At 38.0% G+C, this 21,415-nt stretch overlaps 1 long non-coding RNA gene across 2 annotated transcripts; it reads left to right on the top strand.

The window, feature by feature from the left end:
• The first annotated feature begins 594 nt into the window (after nt 1-594).
• LOC129419638 (uncharacterized) lies at nt 595-11,419 on the top strand. Of its 2 annotated transcripts, none has more exons than XR_012357634.1 (8): nt 595-1,556; nt 3,400-4,137; nt 4,409-4,558; nt 4,759-6,382; nt 6,453-6,655; nt 6,734-6,829; nt 8,746-8,859; nt 9,258-11,419. It is a non-coding gene; the product is annotated as an uncharacterized lncRNA (long non-coding RNA). The 2 variants fall into 2 exon arrangements; XR_012357633.1 differs by having other exon boundaries at nt 6,734-6,861.
• The last annotated feature ends 9,996 nt before the right edge of the window (nt 11,420-21,415 follow it).

Raw genomic sequence — 21,415 nt, 5'->3', positions numbered from 1 at the left:
CAAAACTTATTTTCTGTACCAAATATAAAAAGTTTAGGAAATATAAAAGGTGGCTGATATTGTGGTTTGATATGTTTTGAATGTGAAAAAACCATTTAAAAACATTTTGAGAAACTGTGCTGTGGTATTCCTGTCATATTTAGCTCTGTCCAACCCCTATGGTTTTATCACACAAAAACAACAGAAAAAAAACCACATATGACATCTAATGGTAAATTCGTGTGATACAGTACAACAAAAAGTGCTGTGGTATTCCTGTCATATTTAGCTCTGTCCAAACGCTATGGTTTTATCACACAAAAACAACAGAAAAAAAACACATATGACATCTAATGGGAAGTCCGTGTGATACAGTACAACAAAAAGTGCTGTGGTATTCCTGTCATATTTAGCTCTGTCCAAACGCTATGGTTTTATCACACAAAAACAACAGAAATACCACACATGGCATCTAATGGTAAATTTGTGTGATACAGTACAACAAAAAGTGCTGAGGTATTCCTGTCATATTTAGATCCACTCATTTGTTGTGTGGTAGTTTCCTGTTGTACCGAAGCAGTACCACAGGATTACCACTTTTTTGTAAGGGTAAACCCGTCTCGTGTGTGGATTTTGTTAATTTTATTACCACAAATATATATTTCTGCATGATTTCGATATATTTTCTAGTCTGTCAACATTTTATAACGTCATTAGTTTAGAGAAGGATAATAATTTAATAATAATAATTGGCCGTGTCTCAATGCGAAGGCTGCAGCCTCCGGAGGTCGCATTTCTCGGCTGCATACGTCATCAAAACTGTCTTGTTTCAGAATATTAACAATTATAAAGTTGACTGTTATTCTTAGTTAATAGTAACTTGTTTAATATGCTTATGACTTGCGAAACTAATGGTCAGTTAACTTAAATAAACCAGGGTTGACCAAGGTCTCTCGAGCTGAAAGAAAATGCAGTGAGGAGATATGAGGTAAGACTTATCCGGCAACATTACAACTATAACGTCTTTAATTTAATTATAGCGTTAGCATTGTGAACCAAAATTAATTAAAAAGTGTGTTTTTTGTATTTATTGGCGCGATATTCGTTTAAATCTCTCGTTTTTTTTTCTCTTGCTCGCTTACGTTGCTGCCTGAGGAAACGGACATTAAAGTTAAGCGGGCCGATTCGAAAGGAAATACAGTAACACACATTTTTTATAATTTCACGATTTTTCTGAACTTGATTGCAGGTCAAACTGCAGAAACTATTACGTTAAGATTGTTAATAGCCCAATTTGAAGTGTTATACCCGACTTTTGGGAGCATGTAAAAATATTTGTCTTATCTGGTGACATTACATTTAACGTCTTTTATTTGATTAAAGAGTACCTAACGGTAGCATTGCTGAATTCAAAATAGTTTTTGAATTGTCAAAATAGTTTAGAAATTGTGTATATATATTATAGTATTATAATATTCTCACACTGTATTAAGATATTTCGAGATCTTGCTCGTTCTTTTATTCACCTCTTTTTTTCCTTTCAGACTGCAAACAAGAGCCATCGACAATCGTTCCAGGTAAGTTACATGAACTGGCATGCATGATGCTTTTCAAATGCAAGCAATGTTGTTTCTCTATGATTTATATATACACTAGTCAACATTTGAAGTGGATCAAAACCTTTTCTAAAAGTTTTCTTAAAGGGGCCGTGAATTGGTCGATTTTATTGCTTTATGACGTTGATTGATGTCTACTTATGCATTTCGCGTTGTTTTTACATTCAAAAACATCAAAAGCAATAAGTAATACGCTATTTTGTAACATGGATTAGTGGCTGTCTTGAGAAATGGTTCGTTTGAAGGGGCGGGCCGCATTGAAGACCTGAACGTAAACACCCACTGCTATGATTGGACCGCTTCATTCCCCGTCATTACATGTAGGGAAATGTTTTAAAAACATTAATGTGATAAAAATAGCAGCCGAACACAAATATGTTTGAGAGACAAAAGATTCTGGGTGCTAAAGATGATACACATAAATGACAATACGTATATTAAAGTAGAAACAAAACTCGACGTGACTAAATTACCGTATAAAACACAGTAAGCGTGCATCTGAATCTAAACTGCGTCTAATAAATCCTTATCAATAACTTTGTATATTTCTATTGTGCTTGTGAGGTTGCTTTTACATTCACGTAATGTTAAATACCACAGTTATATGATAAAAAATAAGCTTTGTTGAGTGTTTGACCTTTCAAACGCAACTTGCCTAAATTACCGTATACAACACAGTAAACGGGCATCAGAATCTAAACTGCGGTTGATAAATCCTTCCTTATAACTAACTTTGTATATTTCTACCTTTAAATTACAGTCGTATTGTTAAGTGTTGTACCTTTATTAATCGTTTAATGTTTTTAGTAAATTAAAAGAGTCAACAAACGTATTTAGACACGGATGTTACAACAGGACACATCAAGCGATCTCTTCTAACAAAGCAATAGTGAAACGCAGTAACTTAAATAAAGTAAAATGTCTTACTGTGAATTATACTGCTGTGTCATTGTTGTCAGATCCAATATAAGTGGTGCTTCTGAGTCTCTCTGCAAATCCAGCATCGACTTCTTTACAAATGAATCCATGTCCACAACGTTAACAAACGCTCCCCACACGAGCTGTAACTTTATCCAAGCATATTGCTAATGTTAAGTTCCAAGCCTCCGAATTGAAGTATTTAGCTTCTGTGTTGTTCCCATGGTTGTTCCCACGCGGTTGTGAAAATGCGTTTCCATGGTATCATAACAGATCACCGCGTCAAAATAAAAGTCTCTCAGAAAAAAATGTATTTAAAAAGTCATTTTGGTTAAATTTGTCAATTTTTAAAGACATGTTTACTTACTGAGACACACGTGTCACGCGAAGCTGTGGGCGGGGCTACAAAAGTAGACTTGTCCTTTTGGTTATGGGGAGGTGTTTCAATTCTACTTTGACGTCATAGATTTCCGAATTTTTCACTGGAGTGTTTAGCTGGCTTGGTGCCAAAGACGGTTATATTTCAGTAGCACGGACGTTTTCAGTTCTGAAACTTGCAGGATGTTCATTTAAGTATGATGACCTCTTATATAACAAATTATCAAGTTAAAATTGAGTTTTTGATTCACCGCTCCTTTAAAACCAATATCCAATACCCGTTCTTGTTTTAGGACAAATTTGATGAATGTTTTTGATCCACTTCAAATGTTGACTACTATATATTAATATATCAAACACGTTAAAGTGCACAGAAACCATGCAACAGGAAGAAGCTGTTTTTCTCTTGGAAGTGATTTTTGTACAGTATTGACACACTTTTTCTCTTATGAATATTTTACTTGTGATTTCTAATAGTTTTTATTTGTTTGTTTATTTTGTGTTACAGGAAACTTCCACCTAAACAGATGCTGAGGCCCAGATTTCCCTGCCAAGCACTCCAAAGCTGTGTCTGAAACCGCTCCCTATCCACTATATAGTGCACTATATCGGGTGTCGGCCATTTTGTAGTGGTGTCTGAAACCTGAGTGAACAACTTCATTCCCTACATTCATTCACTACTTTTTACCCACAATGCACTCTGATTTTGAGGGTACATTCGATGTACACTCGTTCACTCATATTTCCCATGATGCAGTGGGAGAATAACGCGTAACTTGAATCAGCTGAATGATACTGACAGTAAACACCAAACATTTTCTTGTTGTCAGTTATTTTCTACTTTTTGAAAATAAACAAATGAAAAATAATTGCGTTATCTTTTATTTAAAATCTAATACACATTTGTATTAAATAATAAATAAACAGCAGTAAATAAATATTATAAGCAGTTGTTTCGTTCTCTTTATTATCAACTAATACAATAAACATGACAAATGTGAAAAACAGTAAGAAAGTAAACTTTACCATTTCACAGCACAATCAATAAAGCCACACAGGTGTTTTTGATGAATCTCTGCGACAGCTCTCTGACGCATGACATTTGCGTCAGTGTCCGAAATCGCTCACTCATTTTCATTTGCTTCTTCCCCATATAGTGGACTCAACTGTCATTCCCCATATAGGGAATAGTGAATGAGTGAACGAGGGAACGGTTTCAGACACAGCTCAAGGCTCATCATGCTCGGTAAGATCCCAGCACTCGACATACACAATAGATGCCAATTTTAAGGGTTACTTCATCTATAAAGCATATTTGTATCGAGTCACTGTGTGTGAACAAAGTTTTATGTCATCTTGCACGTACATTCCAAAAATCTCTAGTGGTTATTGATCTATTAGGAAAAAAAGAGGTAGTTATGTAGGGCTAGTGTTTTTAATTAATTTTGCTTATGTAAAATAGTAAACCATATCAGATTGAATACTGTGCAATGTCAATTTTATTTAATATTTTTTAGGAGAGTCCATTCTGGGGGCAAAAAATGGATGCTTTCCATTGAGGGCAGAGTTCTTCTCCAATTGAGTGACCGTTGTGATTTCACTTCTGCTCCAGCCTTTTTGGGTCATACTATGTAAGAGGCAGCCACTACATTGGAATTTATCCAGAGGTAAGCACTTATTTGTTTTTTATATAGTTTTGACTATGGGATAGGAACAAATATTTGAGTACTCATTCTTTAACCAACTACCCGTTTAGTAAAATACTTCTTAAAGTGCTTATTTTTGTTTAAATGTATTTTGTTATATGTCATCAACCCATCTGTATTGCTTATAAACTTACATTAATAGTCAATTTATTTCACTACAGGGTAGAGTCCAGCCCAGGAAGTCAACTAGTTCAGGTCCAGTTTTAATAATATTTCTGAAAAAAAAGTCTTGGAGAAAAACAATATTCAGGTTTGAAATCCTGCTGTAAATGTAAATCATTTAATTTTATGCATTTGTAATTTACCAGAAACATTTTAATAAATATTGATTGTTTTATATGTCCAGAAATTGAAATTAAACAGGTCTCGACATAAAGGACTGCTCGGTTGCCCGGGGCCAGTGTGTGAGACGCTCGGGCCAGTACACAGTATTGTCACTTGCCCGATCGGGCCAGTGCTCCCGCCCCCGTCACAAAAATATATTTTTTGGCTGCAGCCGTTTGTCTGCATGTATTCTTATGAAACGTTACCATCGAGACGCATTTTAAGCATCGTGAACGTAAACTTCTTAGCAATGTCATACATTTTCTCTTACATTATTGGTTGTTGTGGACACTGTTGCGTGTTTTGCGTAATACGTCAGCTGGTAGTAGTAGAGCACAAATAAGTTAAGATGGCGGAGGCGCCGGCGCATTCTAATTATGAGGCAAAACGTAAAAGAACCTTTTTAACATCTTGGAAACAGGCATTTACCTGGATAAAACACGACGAAAGAAACGATGTGATGTTTTGCACAGTTTGTCGTCAGTTTCCAGGTAAAGCAGACAAGTCGGGATCTTTTTTCATTGGCACCAGCAACTACCGCAAACAAAACCTTGAAGCTCACGAAAAAAGTCGACAGCACATAGGGTGCATGGTTGCTAAAAGGGTTGCTGATAACCCTTCATCTGGTCCACTGAACTTAATGGTGAGACGTATGAATGACGAGAATTTCCAGCGCATCGAGAAACTTGTCAACACTGCAAATCACGTCGTCAAGAATGAACAGCCATTCGTGTCATTCGAAAAGTGTATTGACTTGCTTAAAAAAAACGGAGTTGATGTGGGTACCACACAGATGTTGCATGTCGGAGGTAAGAAATCTCTCGTTTAACATCTTTACTAATAGTTAAATCTTTCCCCGCCAATATGAGTTTTTAAGACAATCCATATTTCCGGTAAACCCACTAGGTGTCGCTCTTAACCAATTTATAAAACACTGAACCATTTTACTGATCTAATCTGATCTCTAACAAAAGTCCTTACAAAAATGGAGTTATCTCAGAATTTGGTATTTTAAAGGAACCTATCCATGATAAATAAAAATGAAGATGGAATGAAAAAATATATATATATTTTGGTTAGCAAAAAAAAACAGCTGGCGGGGAAAGAAATAAGTCAGCTAAATGCTCCACTGCTATATATAAATATGTGCTATATATTTTCTATACTTCTATTTGTTTCCATCACGTTATGATTTTGACCTATTATAACTTCTTCTAAATATTTATAATTCTAGATTCACAGAGACTATCTTTGAGGTTCTTTGGGAAGAGATGCTAACTGAGATTAAGGCAGCCCACTTCATTAGGGTGCTGGCAGATTCTTCTTCAGATTCTAGTGGAAGAGAGTTGGAGGGTGTTTATGTTAGAATCCTTCACAAAAGTATTCCCAGAAACATATTCATTGGAGTGGACGAACTGCCAAATACTACTGCACCTCGACATTAAACTGCCATCAAAAATGGTAATGAAAAACACATCAAAAGAACTGTGTTGTAATGATGCAAAATTTTTAACTCTTTGTATTGCTTTAGCTCTTCAGAAAGCAGATCTTCTTGATTGGAGGGAACAGATAGTAGGATTTGGCTCAGATGGTGCGGCTGTTATGGTGGGGAAGCATGGAGGTGTTGCAACATTGATGAGGCAAGATGTTCCACACCTTATAAACCACTGCTTAGGACATGGATTAGAGTTGGCTGCTCTTGATACAATCAATGCCCATGAAAAAATGAAGAGAGTAAGTATACCTAATCTGATTTTGTTTAATCTTTCTTTTTATTAGTTGTCTCAGACTTAACAAAAATACCCATTGCAGGTAATGGATATGCTTAAAGGACTGTATAAGCAGTATCATTATTCCCCAAAAGCTTGGAGAGAGTTAAAAGAGGTGGGGGATATGCTAAACCAGAAGGTATGGAAGCCCACTAATTTAGGAGGAACAAGGTGGGTACCTCATATGGAGAGAGCTTTTGACACAGTGACTGCGTTTACATGCAGCCAATAACCCGTTCAAATCCGGAATATTAGCAATAACCCGGTCGCGCACGTCCATGTAAACACAGGCAAAAACACGAATATGCTAATATTCCTGTTTTTAAAATCCCGAATATTACCCCTGGGTTACCTCTTTTCTAGCCCGAAATTTTGGTCATGTAAACGCGCATCGGGATATTCCCATCAAAAGGAACATTGATTTGTGTTCTGCGCATGTTCTATTCGCAAGGAATCTTGGTCTTTTGAGTAGAGGAACTTCTTTTATACACTTTTAGAGCGAGGAGGAAACAACCGCGCTTTGCACGTTAAATTAATATATGCCCTTCTTGTTTTTCACATCATACATGTATAATAAAGTTCAAAGTTATGAGAGTAACTTGTTTTTTTGTGTGAATTTGAATTCAAAATGTAATACTATGCTATTCATATTTCGTTAAATACAGTGAATGTGTGAAAAAAGTGAAAGATGACAGAATAACTGCATAGCGTCGTCTGCATAGATGCAGTTTCTAAGATTAAAATTACTTTAATTTAACTGATCCACCCAAATACAAAGCGGCATAATATAACTGATTGCTTACCAGCATTAAAACCACTTAAAATAAAAACCTTAGGTTTTTTCTTTGTATGCAACGTCCGCTTTGTGGATTAGGATGTTGCAATAACGCCGGTGGCTTTATTATTAACTGACTGAATACTTGACTCTTACCTGACATTTAGATATGAAAGTATCAACAGTACCTGCGCGAAACATTAAACATTGATGATCATCTGCCGACTCGACTGTTTCTGCACGTCCTCAGTCCGCTTAATTAACGGCTTTTCGTTCTATCCGCGTGAGGTAAACATTTGTGTTCTGTACTTTTTTACTTGCATGTATTTCTACATATTTTCGGCCAAGTAACACTCAGGATATAATGTAAGTTATTATAGATAGCATATAAGCTTGTTCTGAAAGGATGACAATTATAAAAACGATCTTTCCAGCTTAATTTAGCCAAAATAATGATTTATTCGTTTTCATACTTTATATATGTTAATTTATCTACTTATATATTATTGAAAATGCCATAAATAAATATTCATTGCCTTCTGTAAGCTATTGCATTCGTTTTGTACATTTATAGGTGCATAAATACTGTCTAATTTAAATTTTGTTAAGACGTGGTTGTGTTCTCTATTTACCGATGCTCTGTAAATTTGCACTTAAAAACCTTCTTGTTAGAAAATTGTTCTTCAATTATTTTTTTTTTTCAAAAATATATTTAGCTGAAGAAGGCTAGTATATAGCTTGTTAATCTTTTTATCAAAAAAAGGAAAGTCATGTAACTTAGCCTACCCTGCTTCTACATCGGTGCAGCTTGTTCTGGATTTAAATAATACTTTTATTTTAGTAAATGAAGGCAGTAAAACCGCAAAGCGCACTAGTGAGCCACGCAAAATCACCGCATTTACCTTTCAATCACAGTTTACATCGGGATATTGCCAATTCCACGTATACAGGGGTAACTCTCTCTGCTCACGCATGTAAACGGGTTATTCCGAATGTTTCAGAAACCCGAAACCCGACCTTAACTCGACCATAACCCGAAAATTGACAGCATGTAAACGTAGTTTTTGATAAAAAACTACAGAGTCATGCTGACACACATGGAGAACACTGTAGCAACAAGCCAAGTCTTATTAACATACACAATGCAAACAAATTTTTTTTTTTACCTTTTTGTATTTATTGTATGATGCTGTACATATTTAAATCATAAAAAAGTATAATTAACGGTATTTCAAATAATTTTTAATTTATCAAATGTTTTTCAAATCATTCCTCTGTAGATCTGCAAGTGCTGACATGATTGGTCGAGCCAAACAATGCCTTTATTTACTCAAGGATTATGAGCAGCTGTCATTCATTGTGCTGGTGTAAGACATCCTTAAGACCCTTAGCAGGTATGTTATAATTTATAATTTGTTTGTTAAAATAGTACTGTAGTTTAGGTATACAATGTCACTTTTTGCAGTTTAAGTCTCAAACTCCAGGAGGATGGCCTGACCCTACCACAGGCTTTGCAAGCTTTTGAAGTAGCAGTGCTTAGACTTGTCAGCATGCAGATAACACCAGGGGAGAAGCTTGAGGTATTCCTTGACCATGCAAAAGATGAGGGCAAGTTCTAGACAGTCCAGCTTTCCAATTTCACTGAAGATGGCAAAGGGAGATTCAATAGGTAGATTAGTTTTAAAAAATGAGGGAAGGTGAGGATACTTTATATGATTTCGTTAAAAAATGTATTGAAAATGTTTTTATGTCATATAATGAAAACTGAGCTCCTGAATGCTGTTGTGTCCAGCCTTCAGCGGAGGTTTAAATGTGTTGAGTCGGAGAAGGTTCTCCAGGCAGCAAGCTGCATCCTGGATCCAAGAGAGTGGCCAAAGGATACAGGAGAATTAGCAAGCTATGGAAATGAAGAGCTCTTGTTGCTAAAAAACCACTTTGCTCAAGTTCTGGATCGTATGGGCTGTGACTGTGATGCTGCTCGACACAAGGAATGGCCACGTGCTAAGGTGCTCATCAAATCTTTACTTCCAGGCCTGCAGAAAGATGCCTGGAGAGATTTCTTCCTGGATGATCATCGTCAAAATGAGTACAAAAATCTTTTGCTGATTGCTGAGCTGTTACTTGTACTTCCTCTGTCTACAGCTGCTTGTGAAAGAGGCTTCAGTTCAATGAAACGAATTAAAAATGACTGGAGAAGCAGCCTTTCAGTGGACTCACTCCACAAACTTTGTTGAGTTGGACAGTTTTGACGACAAAAAGATAGTTGAAAGGTGGCACTCTCAGAGGGCTTGGAGGGTATTGCTCTAGAATAGAGACAGTGTTTCTGATCTTTTGGCAGTCCAAACCATAACAATACTGTATAAAATGTTCTATGTACAGTAATAACACTGTTTTAGTAATGGTAAGTAATGGGTTAGTTTACGTTCTTGCAACAAGATTCCTTCATGAATTCTCTTTTGTGCAGTTTTCTTTCTGAAATATCTGAGACCATAGCCCTGACAGGCTACTGATGAATAAAATGTGTACAATAATATTTGACTTTTGAATTAATATTTTAAATATGTGACACAAAATATTTTTTGGTGGGGCCAGTGAAAATTTTGGCAGGGCAAGTGAAAACCTGAACCACTGGCCCGACTGGGCCAGTAGAAAAAAATATTTGGGTTGAGCCCTGTTAAATAAAATATTCACAGAAAAATGTTAACATATTACAAAAAAATGTATATGTTCAGAAAAGTTTTGAGATGTTCACAGAAAAAATTTAACACAAAAAAATGTATGCTATGCTATTTTTAATTTATGAATTTTTGTAGTTTAAAGTGAGAAAATAAATAGCATTTTTGTGACAAACAGTGTCTTCATTTTACAGTACACAAAATAAATGCAGTAGTCCCTATTATAGTAGTAGTTATGAAATACAGTACTGTGATTATTACTGTAAAAGAGTTTACAGTAATTTTAATTTTACTGCAATTACATTTATAGTAAGAATACTGTGAAATGAAATACAGCAACTTACTTGCTAACTGCTGCCAGCAAGTTACTGTATTTTTCACAGTATTCTTTTCACAGTGTAGAAATGAAATTAACTCTAAATTAACTGTATTGAGGAAAAAACTAATTGTCATGACTTTGGTCTTTTCGATTGTTCTGTTTCGGTTGCTTTGTTCTGTGTGTGTGTTTTGTGTTTTGACAGCTCTCACATGCGCGTCTGCCACCGGAGTGATCTCATCAGTGCGACATCACCTGTTTCTCATTTGTCTCCCCATTCGTTTGGTATTTAAGCTCTCTGTGTTTTGTTGCTCCTTGCGAGTTCGTCATTGTTATGTTATTCAGTCTTGTCGTGTTTGCCGCCTGTGTTGAATTTATATATTTTTTTACCCTTTTTGTATTTTTGTCATTTTTGCTCTGCCTGTTCTGTCTGCTTTCTATCTTTCACCTCTCATCAGGACATCAGCACCTCCACTCCTCTCCGCTTCAGTGGATTATTAGATCTCTCTCTGCACTGCCGGTCGTTTACCCTGCTGTCTCTCGTGTGTGGCCGTGGCTCTGTGTGAGCTTCTCTGCGCCGCTCTGCTGTATCTACCGGACTACATGCTGTGCGCTGTCCAGAGTACTGGTATTTCCTGCTGTCCAGTAGTACTGTGACGGATCGTTTGGTGTCCAGCCTTCAGCCGGCAGTATAGCTGGGTTGTCAACTCTCATCTCCCCGATTCGAATCGGTAGTTCCCCTTCATCGAGCTGGACACGCGATCTCCAGTGCACTCTGTGACTTTTATCATCGACTCCTCTCAGCGGCAGAGAGCTTTGGACTGTTTCTTGGACTGTTGTGACCGGCAGAGCAGTGGATTGAGTCCCCGAGTGTTTTCCAGTGTTTTTGCTCCCTGGCTTGCCCAGTGGTTTTCTCTGTCCATTATTTTGTCTTAATTAAAATTTGGGTTATCTGCATTTGGATCCTTGCTTCAGTGAGTTTTTATCCAATCTTGACATTAATAGGCTACAGTCACGATCTTGAAGAACCACCAAGTGTTTATTTTAAAAAATGAGAACTTAAGGCTACTGTAGGCCATCTTTCCCAAATAAGACAGAGTAACTTATTCCAAACAAAGATGGGTCAGGCAGACTAACACACATCAGATCAGGTTAATGGGAGGTAGCCTCTTAATACACTGATTACATTTTATAATTGGCAGCAAAATGTAAAACTTGTTACACTAAAACTGGCTACTGCCACAAAGGACAAAAGCTATGGCAAGTGTTTTTTTGTTATTATTATGAACATTTGATGTAGTTGAGGAACCATCTAGCCTCTGTTAGATAGTGGTTGATCTGCGAGACGACCGTGATTTCCTCATCATTTTGTCCTGTATCCTCCTCCACTAGTTCAGCAAACATTGCCTGTAAAGAGCAAGCTGGTGGGCTTTTTTCTGTTGACCTGACACCGGAACCGGGCACTTCCACGCTGCTTGTACTTGGCAGTTCAGTATGGCAATGGGCTGTAACAACGTCCCGAAACAGATCACGCACAGTTGGTTTGAGATCCTCTGGAAAGTATCTGTCTTTGTATCTGAAATAGATATAAAAATGAAAAACTGTGAAATCAATAGTGACATGCCATGCAGGCCACACACATACATTTGTGTCAGATTACATAGTCTCAAAAAAATAACCCTTAATGTCGTACATATCATATTTGATACATGCATTTCTGAGACCCGTTGTGTCACCATGAGCTATAAACTTTGCATAAAACCCTGTTGAATACAATCTTTTACTTGTTGTACAATCTGTTATTTTTTAGATTTTGTTAAAGGGCCTAATAAAAACTTCAGATTAAAAAAATAGAATTTTCTGCTGTCCATTATTTCTTGGCTTAGGTATTAAAGCAACACTAAAGAACTCTGGCTCTTTGCTCCCCCTACAGGTTAGAAGCGTAATTGTTCATTACCACTGTCGTAAATACTGCAGCATAGCTGGCTCTGATTGGATTGTAGGTCTGCCGTAAAGCAAGTTTTCGTAGTTTTTACTCGAACTACAGGACCGCTACCTGACGGTTGGAAACTTCTTTAGTGCGGTTTTGGCCGATAGAGGGCTGCAAAGCGAATGTGAAAGTGCCATTCACCCTGTTTTGTGTGGATGAACCACTGAAACTTTTTTGGAAACATTATTTTAAGGTAAAAAAAACTCTTTGGTGTTGCTTTAAAGAGTAAAAATGAATAGTCTATCCATTTTCCATATTAAAATATGTTATTACATTAACTAAGAATTGTTGATACATCCCTCTATCATCTTAGTGCGTGCATGTAAGCGCTGTGGCGCGCGGTGACACTTTGATAGCATTTAGCTTAGCCCCATTCATTCAATGGTACCAAACAGAGATAAAGTTAGAAGTGACCAAACACATCAACGTTTTTCCTATTTAAGACGAGTAGTTAAACGAGCAAGTATGGTGGCACAAAATAAAACGTAGCGCTTTCTAAGCAGATTTAAAAGAGGAACTATATTTTATGGTGGAATAGCACTTTTGGGAGTACTATTCCTTTAAATAATACTAGAGAAGCCCATTTCCAACTATGACAAAAAATATAAAATATTTTAAAATTACCATAAGACGTCCTTCAAATAAGGCATAAGAAAATTATCTATTTAATTTGAACAAAGATATAGTTGGACAAATATTAAAAGACAGGGGAAGATAATAAGTTTCTCTTATCTTGGATCTAGCATCATCGCAATTGCATATAGCTGCTGTGTATTAATGTCAGCGAATCGTCTTCTGACAGCTTCCAGTAGTACTGTTTTTGATGTTTTCACACCATGGTCAGACTCCACCATTTTCTCCAAGAGTCAGATGAGAGCCCTTATACACGGAATCACATCCGCAGCGGACGCAGTTGATGCGCTGATCTGTTGCGTGAGCTCTTCAAACGGGACGAGGATGGAGACCATATTTTCGATTAATTTCCACTGGTGAATTGTGAACGTGCATGGCAATTCGTGTTCTTCAGCATAGGCTGCAAGCACCAGTTTCTGTTCTAACAGACTTTGGAACATGTACAATGTACTGTTCCATCGAGTGGACACACATCGAGAGTTTTTTAATCGGCTGGCCGAGTTGCTTTTGAACATTTTCCAGCCTGCTATATGCCAATGGAGAATGCTTAAAGTGCCCAACGATGCGTCTCCCTGAGGCTGTGATATCCAAAATACTTCGCTGGGATAATACCCCCTCATGCACAGCAAGCTGGAGAGTGTGTGCCACACATGGCAGGCCAGGGAAATCTGCGTCTCTCATTGCTTTCTGCATGTTTTTGGCATTGTCTGTTAAAATTGCGTGGATTTTTCTTTTGGATTCCCCGTGACTGAAACATGCAGCTAAATGCGTTCACCAAAGCCTCCGCAGAAAGTGACCCTGTGCAATCCTGACAGTGTAGCACAATGTTGTGTCTTTCGAAGTTTGAGTCAATAAAGTGTGCTGTTAAGCTTTGGACAGGCGTCTGCACTCCATATATGGCTTGTGAAGCTAATATATACACTATCCTTCAGAAGCCTGTCAATGTTTGTGTTCACTGTTTGGTACAGCGTGGGGAGACACACATCAGTTAGGTATTTCCTGCCTGGGGGGTCGTATCGAGGATCAAGGCAGCTTAGCAGGCGACAGAACCCTTTATCCTCCACAACGAATAGAGGTTGTTCGTAGAGGCAAATGAATTTTTAACGTGACGTCTTTCCACTTCGTACTATCCCTGCTGTATGGTTTATGTCGTTTAAATGCATCGCTCGTCTGGTTGAGGGATAGGGATGTTGTTGGCTTAGGCTGGTTTAGTTTCTCATACTCGGCATATTCAGTTGTATGGCGTGTTCTAATGCTGCGTTCCAGAGCCCATTCAAACCAGTGGGACGCGGGACCCATCCTTCTTGAAGTGTCCTAGCTCCTACTTTATAGCGTTCCAGACTTTTGAAGTGGAACGTAAACAGAAAACATGGACGACCGACCGGTCTTCTTAAGGCTCATACAGACTACATAACTTTTAAACGTCGGTCCGAACTGTGCAGTTCACACTACAGTAAAACAACAAGTTAAACATCTTTACAAAGTGTTCTGGAGCCATTATATAAAAGCGCTGCATGTCGCTAAGTAACTTGGTATATTTTTACCGTATTTTCATGATAACAGATAATAACGACATAATTTCACGGCATAATATAAAAAAAACAAGTTGTTATAAAATTACAGTGTCTAAAACAACCATACAAGCAGAGAAGTACAATTTATAGTCTATTCCTTGAAGATTTCCTCTCACGGCGACGCGATCTATGGGCGCCGCCATTGTCCTCCGACTTATTTTTCTGAAGTCGGGGTAGGTCGAACTCCCCCGAGTTCGCCGGTAGGAGGTTCCACTTCGACAGGCATTCCAGTGCACTTTTCCTAGTTGGAGGTAGGATAAGTCCTACATCCCACTGGTTTGGATAGGCTCCGGAACGCAGCATAAGATGCCTAATCATGTTAGTGGTATTAAAATGCCGTTGCTTGCTTCTACCTCGAGGGATTTCATCATGACATTCATTGCAAACGGCTAACTTTACGTCTTTTTTTTGGACACTTTGAAAAAACTTCCAGACGGGAGAACTCATGTTGCCACCAGTAAGCTCCGCTCTGTTGTTGTTTACCTGTGCGCCGAGCGTGCACGTGTGGAAAAACTCGCGCGAGTACTTTACGTCACATGATCGGCGCTTTTGGGGTTCACCGATCAAGCTATTTTTAGCCAATATCGCCGATCGTGATTCGTGGCTGATCAATCGGAGCATCACTACTTTTTAGTTTTAATTTGAAAAAAAAATACAGAATACACGGGGCCCTATTTGTAAACCATTGTTGTGAAATAAAAATTGTCTATTAAAAAAAAACGACTTCCAAAATAATTCGGCCACCTGTTGCCGACCCCTGTACTATGCCGGCCATAGTGTTTTCAGAACTGAAATGATTTTGTATTAACAAGTTCAAGCAAGTATTTTCTCTGTTCTTCATTGAATATGCACATAAACAGATGGAGTATTTCTCTCATAAACACTCATATACGTAGTAAACGCAACAATTCTCTCTCATTAAAACACATACATTGACAAATGCAATATAATGCATATTAATAGTATGCATATGTGTCTCATTTACATCTCATTGCGTGATATTCAGTTAATCACTTAAACAGCCATGTGCACAACAATTAACCACTGTTCATTACTTTTACACCAGTCACATCGACTAATAGTATAAACACAAACTTAAAATACTGATCAATACATATAAACATTGCATTGCCATAACCTTAATATACACATCATTAGAAATAATAATTTGAATGACAACCTTGCGCTAAAGTTACATGGGGGGGGGATTCACGTGCACCACGCGTGACCTACTTTTAACAAACACAGTTTAACATTACTTTTGAACTTATAAAGTGCAAAAAACAAACTCATAATAATTCCCACAACAGTCACTGAAGCATTAAAGCAATAAATAATAGGTTTTGTAGTGGTTTTACCTGCAATAAGAGAACAGGTATTAGAGACAAACAAACACGCTGAGTTTCCCTCTATCAGTGTATTTGTCACACAGAGTCTTGGACTCAATAGCAAGTTCACAAAGTTTATTTAGAAAAATGGAGAGAGATAAAGACAGAGCAAAAGTCAGTTCTCAGGAGACCACACACGACGACCACCGCCGACTCACTCTGGATGGTGTCACTGCAGAGGGTATGATGCACACACGACTGCAGGAGAGAGTGAGCCGGGAACTGAGGACTAATAATCCGCTCTGATCTTGACTGGAGAGCAGCCCTCACACACAGCCGATGACAGACAGTGCAATCACCCCAGACGACAGAGGGTATGATGCACACTCGACTGAAGGTGGGTGAGAGGGGTAGTCGGAAAATGTTATAATCCACACTGGTCATTCACCACCGGTGAACAATTACCGAACGAGCGGGCGGGGCTAGTGAACACATGAGAAACCGTCACCAACAGGTAAAAAAACAAACACACACCCACACACAACCACCGATCACCCAGAAGTCATGACAGTATTGTTCTATAATACTAAAGGAACACGTGCTTGACCCTAGTCGCTATCTTCCAGTATTGCAGTCACTAAATTCCCTAGCCAAATATGGCATTACTCAAAAAAGACAGCAACAATGTGACAATAATAATCACAAAAAATAAAATACACTACCATTCATTTTCAATAGGAGTGGCCATTTGCCTGCGCTGAGCGAGGTTGGGCCAAAATAAACAAGGAGGCTATTTTATGCAAATGCTGAGCGATGCGACAAAGCAACTGCCAATCGAAGTGAAGGGTAGTGGCTCAAATCAAAGAAAATAATTCAAGATGGCAGAAAATGCATATTTCTGTATTTATCTGTTTGGCATTTTATCTCATATATTTTGTTACTTTCATCAAGAAATAAATACTTTCAAATCCAAAAACATTGTTATTGTAACTTAACAATACCTCTGAAGTAAGTTTTAAAACTGCTTTTAGATACTAGACAATACCGATACAGATGCGTCACCTGTTCCGCAAAGCTGTTAGAAATGGTGGAAAAACTTATTGTAGTTGTGTCCCTGTACCCGGTTCTGTACAATTTAACGTTCATACAGAGCAGTGGGGGCTGGTGACTTCTTTTTTGAGGGCGCTCGATGCGAAGTTCGTCACAACATGTATGTAGCCCGTCGTGTGTGGTTCCTTTCTTCAAAATATGTGTTCTCCGCTTTGAGAGATCGTGTGTGCATCACGTGTCCCGCCAAAATAAGTGCCTGGTGCAGACGCGTCTAAAGGGTTTATAATAAAAGAGTTGCTTGCATTTGCCAGATGCTCACATAATCTCATGCATAATCTAAGTTTAATGTTAAGGGAGTGTCTTGCATCTCTATAAACGGTTTTGACGCGTGTCCAACATGCCTTTATTTTGACAAAACACGTGATGCACACAGGATCTTTTGACACACAGGACGCATATTTTGGAAAAGGGAACCACACACATTATCCTCCGAACACTTATTTTGAATTAGTGCCCCTCGGATGAGGAGTCACGAGCCACCACTGATACAGAGACATCAACATTAAAAAAGATGCATGGAGGAGTTTTTCAGAAGTGATGGAAATGACATGTTAATACAGTAGTTTGTGTGTGTGTGTGTGCGTGTGTGTGTGTGTTGGTCTATGTGGTTTACGAGGACATGAATAGTGTATAATCACATGTTTATTATGCTATAAACTAGGGATGAGCGAGTACAGCATTATCTGTATCTGTATCTGTTAACCATATGAATTATCTGTATCTGTACTCGGAGTGGGTGTGGCCTAACCCGGAAGTGGGCGGGGTTTGTCTTGAAATGGGCGTGCCTTTAATCTTTATTTTAAGCATGAAATTAATATATGGGTTGATTAGAAATTGTTATATTTATTGCGGATTAGAAAAAGAGCTATTTTAACGTTCAAAAAGTATTTACAGTATTTCTGTAAATGTCATGTTTAATTTCTCTAAACAGAAAAACCCTGAATAAACACGCAATGGAGTTTCCTGATTAGTCTCACAGCTAAAAGACCTTATATTTTGTATGTGTGAAGTTGCTGTCACTGTTGCGTTTCCTTAAAAATAATTTTATGGTCATTAAAGTGCTAAAAAGTCGATCACTCATTACGCCTTATGTATAACTTGTGGGCTGTGTTAAAAATGTTATGTACCTGACTATTAGTATATTTTTAAAATATTCAAATATATTTATTCAAATAATAAAATATTGTTTAATTTTTAGTTCGCTTCTTCCATGGATATTTACCATTAAATGACAGGAAAATACTTGGCACACTACATCCTTTTGTATTTTTATTTTGTAAATCGGCATTTTCTTATTAACTTGAACAGTACAAATATTCAATTTCAAACATTAGATCAAATATAGACATATACACACATATCCATTTACACAAAAGTGCTTGTTCATATTGAAAGATAAATAAATACATTTATAAAACGGTAAGTTCCAATCCTTGATTCTGATTGGTCAGTAGGTGAGCTTTATTCACGATAAAACACTGCTATGATCGCTTCACCCAACAGTTCTATTTAATATCACTGCGCCCTTAGCAACACATAAACATATAATGAGACAAAGTTTGAGAACAGTTTGTTGTTTTTATTTGAGTTTTCATGTTATTGTTCGCAGTCAGGGACTATTTTTTCTAGCAGAAGGAATGCTTTTATTGATTTAACTTCATGAAAGTTGCACTAATATTTTTTTTTACTTTAATATTGTGTAGTAAACGTTTTATAAAAGTGATAAGGTACTCGAGGCAAGTTATTACTTACGTAAAACAGTATCAGTTTTCTAAAACGGTAATTTTTCAAATTCTCAGAATTATAGAACATGGCCCTGTATTAATATTGTCTTTTGTATAATTGTGTTTCGAATTTTTTTTGTCTTAGAACGAACAGGGTATTTTTATTAATAATAACACCATTTAAAACATTTGAATTCTAAAGTAACATTTAAAACATGTAAAACAGACGCATAGCCTATCAGTCTTTCAAAACAATCACTTTACAACATAGAATAACAGATTATGATCCTATACATTTCATTCTAACTATTACGTTTCCAGTTCATCTTTTAAAAAACTTTTAAAACCATAACCTTAAATATTATATTGTCTTGTTTAACAATTACTGTAGACCAGAACAGAGAACAGCATTTAGGCTGAAATAAGGTCAGGTGTTCATGTAGTTCAATGTTACATATACAGTATACTTATCTGAATGTATCTGCTGTACCAAGAGCGGTACGTCGATTCTCAAGTGCAGACACACTAAAAGCACACTCACAGCTAACGCTGGATGCGGGAACACACAAAATTTTCCGTGCAAGGGTTGCCATTTTTGGATAGAGGTGTTCTGTGTTTTTCCATACACCTAAAATGTCTCTGTCACTATCGTGCATGACCATTTTAAATTCAAGTACACATTCAACTCATCCACTGTGATGTCCCTTTCATCTACATCCTCCCACTGGCTGAATTTCACAGATGGACCGGCCACAGTGACACATTCTGTGTCTGTGATGGTATTACCTGAGACCGCAGGGGTATTTTCTGTCGTACTGGGAGCGTCTGGAAAGCTCTGCAACTCGCTGCGGGCGTTTTGGTATATTTGATCTCTCTCCTCGTTAGTGAACATGCGGAGTTGTTTAAACTTTGACCACAAGAGCACACCAAGCTTCGCATAATCGTCGAGTACAATGCGGTCACTCAGAAGATCTTTGGCTCTGCGTTTTAGAATCTCCAGTGATTTAGGGTCGGTTGGTGTAACCACACAGTGCTCGAGCAGTGTAGATTTCCATAAAGCCAGATGATGAACTATAGGATAGGTAGACCCGCTCAATTCGTCACTTGCCTTTTTAAATAGGGTTAAAAACTGAATAAGCATTTGGAGAATTTCTTTTGAGATGTGGCTCATTTTGTGTATCTCTCCTTTTGTCATGAGAATTTGAACATCATCGAAAGCATAGAGTACTGATTCCACCATTTCTAATTTAGTGTTCCAGTAGGTCTCGCATTCTTGTTTTAGAGTGCGTTTCAGCTGGAGCTGCAAACCAGAATGTTTAAAATACATTGTCAGTGACTTACACTGATTAATACATCCTCTCGCAGGCTGTAATGATTCTTCCTCCTCATCATCACTTCCCTACTTAAAAGTGTGCTTCAACACAGTGTTAAGGACATGGGCGTTGCAGCTTCTGTGTTTCCAGCTGCTGAGAGCAGCCTGTACATTCGCCCCTTGATCGCTCACAAACTCAAGTTTTTCTATTTCAGTTTGTGAAAGTCCGAATTCATGCAACTGCTTCAGCAGTTCTGTTTTTATGTTTGAGGCTGTTTTTGATTCATACGGGAAAGCACACGTGCATATCACCCGGCTCTGAAACACCCAGTCTTCGTCTATGAGGTGCAGAGTGATGCACATGTAGCTGACTTTTCGATAGTCATCAGTCCACAAATCAGTAGATGCTCCACAAGCAAACCCCTTATCGATTGACTGCCTGACTTTGGGTAAGAGCTCTTCCTTCAATCTAATGCACCTGTCCAAAGTAGCTTGGGAAACAGTAACACCACTGGGAAGAAGGTCTTTCACATCACAGTGGCCATGCGTAGCTCCAATTTCAACCAAGTTCTGTGCTAGCTGGCAAAATGCACTCGTTTCAAACATTCGATATGATCTCAGATCTTTGGCACAAACACGAACGCAACTGTCGAGAATTTTCTTTTTATACTGGGCAGGTATCGCACTTGTCCTTACAAATTTACGAATGCAGCTTTGCATTGGTTTCTTGTGCCGACATGTTCTCTGGTGCTTCAGCAAATGGGATGTGCCAGTTTTGGCTGAATCAAATCTTAATAATGTGTTACAGTCTATGCATTTAGCAGCATCTTTTTCCCCTCCTTGTCAACAATTAACACAAATGTTGCCCAGACCGATGATGATCCTGGATGTTTTACCTCAGTATTTTCGTTGTCCCTCAGCTTTTTAGCGATGTCAGATATTGCCTCCATGCTTATCTGATTCTGACGACGACGGCACAAGCCGCTACAGCGTGGGTTCAAAATTGATTGACAGGTCTCTTTCAACGGAAATTAGCTTACCGCCAGCCACACGATGTCGCAAGCGGTCTTGGCAAACTGAGGAGAGGTTGGAAAAGGACTCGAGTCGAAACACACACGCAAGATACAGTAGTTCGGGTCAGTTCGGCAAAAACACATTCATTTTAAACTACCCGAGACCGGATGGCACTATTATTATACTTGACCCATGTCCGAGGCACACGTGAAACTTTAAAACCCGAACCCGCTCGGGTCCTGGGTCGGACCTTGGGTTTTCGGATCTAAGTGGA

This window comes from Misgurnus anguillicaudatus, chromosome 15, assembly GCF_027580225.2.
Source record: "Misgurnus anguillicaudatus chromosome 15, ASM2758022v2, whole genome shotgun sequence".
Taxonomy (NCBI): domain Eukaryota; kingdom Metazoa; phylum Chordata; class Actinopteri; order Cypriniformes; family Cobitidae; genus Misgurnus; species Misgurnus anguillicaudatus.
The sequence above is the reverse complement of the archived record's forward strand: the minus strand, read 5'-3'. Positions and strand labels throughout refer to the sequence as shown.